The 4,034-nt window shown below is 42.0% G+C and overlaps 1 pseudogene; it reads right to left on the bottom strand.

Moving 5' to 3' along the window:
- Positions 1 to 1,542: 1,542 nt before the first annotated feature.
- The window catches only part of LOC101657739, a 6,211-nt pseudogene continuing 3,719 nt past the window's right edge, over positions 1,543 to 4,034 (bottom strand).

Here is a 4,034-nt window from a genome sequence, read left to right as displayed (position 1 = left end):
AAAAAAAAAAAACTTTCAAGAAATGAGCTTTTTTTGTTGTTGTTGTTCTCATTTTACAGGTGAAGAACTATGAATCTTCATTCTTAAGGAGGTCACAGTCATGCTTAGAAAACGCTCAGTTAAACTAGTTTACAGCAAGGGCTCTCATACATGTAGTTGGACATAGAGTAAGGCGGACTATCCATGTGTAGTTGAAGCATAAGATGCTTATTATGGGCTGAAAATGATGGAGAGTAATGAAAATATTCACCCAATGTTAAGGGTGTGGGTACCTCAATGAAGAGAGAATGTTGATGACATTGAACCTTTAAAAGCTAAGAATTTCTCCACTTTAAAGCACTACAAAAGAAATAAGTCAGAAATTAGGAGCATATACTTACAACTCATTGGATAGTGAGTCATTAATACTTAAACTATGTGAAGAACTGCTGCAGAGAAAACTATGAGACAAATCTACTAAAAACTAAACAAGATTGAGTTGTGGCAGAAGAAATGCATATCACTACAATGTTGCTTGTTGAGGACAAATGAACGAGTACCCCTTTGAAGAGTCAGACATATCTGACCCAATTCATGGTTTGGTCACTCACCTCATAGGCGTGTGAAAGTCGTGAACCGAGGAAAGAAGAAGACTACAGAAGAATTTATGCTGTTGAATTGTTTTGTTGGCAAAGAATATTGGAAGCGCTGTGGTCTGCCAGAAGAACAGCACGTGTCTTGGAAGAAGTATAGTGGAAATACTCCTTAGTACGGAGGATGGTGAGACGTCATCTTAGGTACATTGGACAGCGTATCAGGAGATACAGCGGTACCAGGGGAAGAAAGCATCCTGCTTTCGGAAGAGGAGGAGGAGTGAAAAGGAGGCAGAGCCTCATAAACATGGATTGTCACAGTGGCTACCATCATGGGTTCAAGCAAAAATAATTGTGAGGCTGGTGAGAGACCAGGGACTGCTTAGTTTCCTACTAAATAGAGTTCCTATGAGCCAGACTCAGCCACACCTGGCAACAAGAACATTCAGTATGTAAAAAGTTCATCTCAGATCTCCTAGAAATTATGAGAATATTAATTAGGACCTTAGGAGGTATCATTTTGTACAGCTAGATTGGGAAAAATCCAGAAGTCTTAAACAAACCTGTATTTCTTTGAGTAGTTTTAATGACTACAACAAATTTGGAGATTGGTGTAGAATTATCTTTTGAACTTAAACAGATCCCCAGGAGAGTACACATGAAGTTTCGTGGCTGACAAGTTCATAATAGCATAAGACTGGAAACAACCGATAAAAAGCCTGCCCAATCACTGCCAGTATGTTTGATCCCAACTCGTGGTCAGATCGACATGACCTCTAGACAGCCATGCACAACAGAACAGTCCTGCGTCATCGTTACCGTGGTTCCTGTGCCTGAACTCGTTCTTGCGGCTATGTTGTCAATCCACCTTTTTTTTTAAGGCACCAGGAAAGTTCCTTTAGTCCAAAATATGAGAAATCAGAATATCACACCCCTTCCCTTGATGTATGTGACTTGGTTGTAACAGTTATCACAGTTTGACTTTCCTACATAAGAAGTTCGCGATTGCTTTTGCACATTCTTCCAATTGCTGTCTGCTTTGGAGGACACGGCGTGCTTCAGAGTTAAGAGCATGGCATGTGGCATTTCTTTCTCCATAGTTCATAGAAGCTGCTTTAACATTCTCATGGCATTTGGTGGAAGCTTTGCGTATACTTTGAGCCCGGTCCAAACTTCTTTCTGAAAAGTGTTATCAGAAAAAATGTCAGTAACAAGTCCTTGAGCACAAGCTTCCCTTGCTGTCACCTTCTTTCCAAAAATGAGCATCTCAGCTGTCTTGGCTGAGCCCATTATCTTCGGGAACATGTAAGAGGGCATCCTTCTGGACTTTGACCCAAACGACTAAGAAGGGTATGAAACATCGCCCTGTCAGAAGCATCAATGCTATCAAATAGCCCAAGAAGGGTGAAGGAGATCCCCACAGCTGGGCCATTGACCATCGCAATGAGAGGCTTAGGGAAATCTATGAAACAGCCTACAAAATGCCTCAGTAAAGTGGCAGCATTTGGGGCGCTTTTCTCTGTATCATCACGGAGACTATCCGTGAGGTTGTTCAGATCCTTTCCACTGCTGTAATCGTCACCATTTCCTGTTGTCACGGTGATGGCTCAGTCATCCTTGCCTGCTGCTGCAAGTGCAACCATGGGTTCTTGCTACCTCTGATGATGGAGTGCGTTTTATCTGTTCTCCTTGAGGGCCTTCCTCTCCTTTGCTGTCCCTCCACTTGATGTCCTTCTCCAGGGACTGCTCTTGCCTGACACTATGTCCAAAGCATTTAAGACAAAGCCTTGACATCTTTGCCTCCGAGGATCACGCTGGCTGTGCTTCTTCCAAGACAGATTGGTTGGTGCTTTGAGCACTCTGTGGCATTTTCAACACTCTGCTCCAGCAACACAGTTCAAGCGCATTGATTCTTCTTGATCTTCCCTATTCCATGCCCAACTTTCACATGCAGATGAAGCAATTGCAAAGACCCTGGCTTGGGTCAGGTGCACCTTAATCCTCAAAGTAATGTCCTTGCTTTTCAGTACTCTAACGAGGTTTTGTGCAGCATAGTTACCTAATGCAATGTCTTTTGATCTCTTGACTGCTGCTTCCCAAAGCATTGATTGTGGATCCAAGCAAGTCAAAAATCCTTGTCAACTTCAAAGCTTTCTTCATTTATCGTGATGTTGCCAATGGTCCAGATGTGAGGATTTTGGTCTTCATTATATTAAATCATAATTGATACTGAAGACTGAAAACCTTGATCTTCATCAGCAAGTGATTCAAGTCTTCCTCGCTCTCAGCAAGTGAACTTGTGTCATCTGCATATTGCAGGTTGTTAATAAGTCTCCGGATGCCACGTTCTTCTTCATATAATCCAGCTTCTCTGATGATTTGTTCAGCCCACAGATTGAATAAGTATGGGGAAAGCATTCAACCATGACTCACATCTTTCTGGACTTTAAACTACGCAGCATTCTCTTGTTCTGTTTGCATCACTGTCTCTTGATCAAGTACAGATTGTGAAATACTCATGTGTTTTCTGATGGTCGTAGGTGACGCCTGTGAAAGGGTTGTTCGGCCTCCAAAGGGGTCATGACCCGCAGGTTGAGAACCACTGCTCTAGAAGCTTGATGAATATGTGGTGTCCCCAACACCACCTCAGACCTATGAATCCAAATTTGAATTTTCACAACATCTCTAACAGATTTACAGATTCAATAAAGTTAGACATATATTGAATAAGATCACAACTTCTTAAAGTGAAAATAAAACAAAACTCAAACTCAGTGCCATTGAGTGGATTCCAACTCATAGTAACACTATACGGCAGATTCGCACTGCCAATGTGCATTTCCATGCCTGTCTATTTTTATGGGAGCATAAAGCCCCATTTTTCTCTCATGGAGGTTCTAGTGGGCTCAAACCACTGTTCTCTCAATTAGCAGCCCATCGAGTAATCCACCATCCTATCAGGGCTCAAAGAAAAAGTCCCAAAGCAAACCTGCTGGAATCAAGTCAGTTCTGATTCATAGTGGCCCTGTAAAATAGAGGAGAAATGCCTTGTGGGTTTCTATGGTTGCACAGTTTTACAGGCGCAGAAAGCCTCATCTTCCTCCCTCCGTGGAACTGCTGGTTCCACATCCACTACAGCTTCAGTGACATATATTCTTGGATAAAAAACCAATAGCACTGGAAATGACATGGGAACAATTATTTTGTTGTTGTTGTTGTTTTTTAATCATTTTATTAGGGCTCATACAACTCGTATCACAATCCATACATACATCAATTGTGTAAAGCACATTTGTACACGCATTGCCCTCATCATTCTCAAAACATTTGCTCTCCACCCAAGCCCTGGCATCAGGTCCTCATTTTTCCCCTCCCTCCCCACTCCCCACTCCCTTGATAATTTATAAATCATTATTTTGTCATATCTTGTGCTGTCTGACATCTCCCTTCACCCACTTTTCT

Source organism: Echinops telfairi, unplaced genomic scaffold (genome assembly GCF_000313985.2).
Source record: "Echinops telfairi isolate 266 unplaced genomic scaffold, ASM31398v2 ScPeMD7_7409;HRSCAF=8447, whole genome shotgun sequence".
NCBI lineage: Eukaryota > Metazoa > Chordata > Mammalia > Afrosoricida > Tenrecidae > Echinops > Echinops telfairi.
The sequence above is the reverse complement of the archived record's forward strand: the minus strand, read 5'-3'. Positions and strand labels throughout refer to the sequence as shown.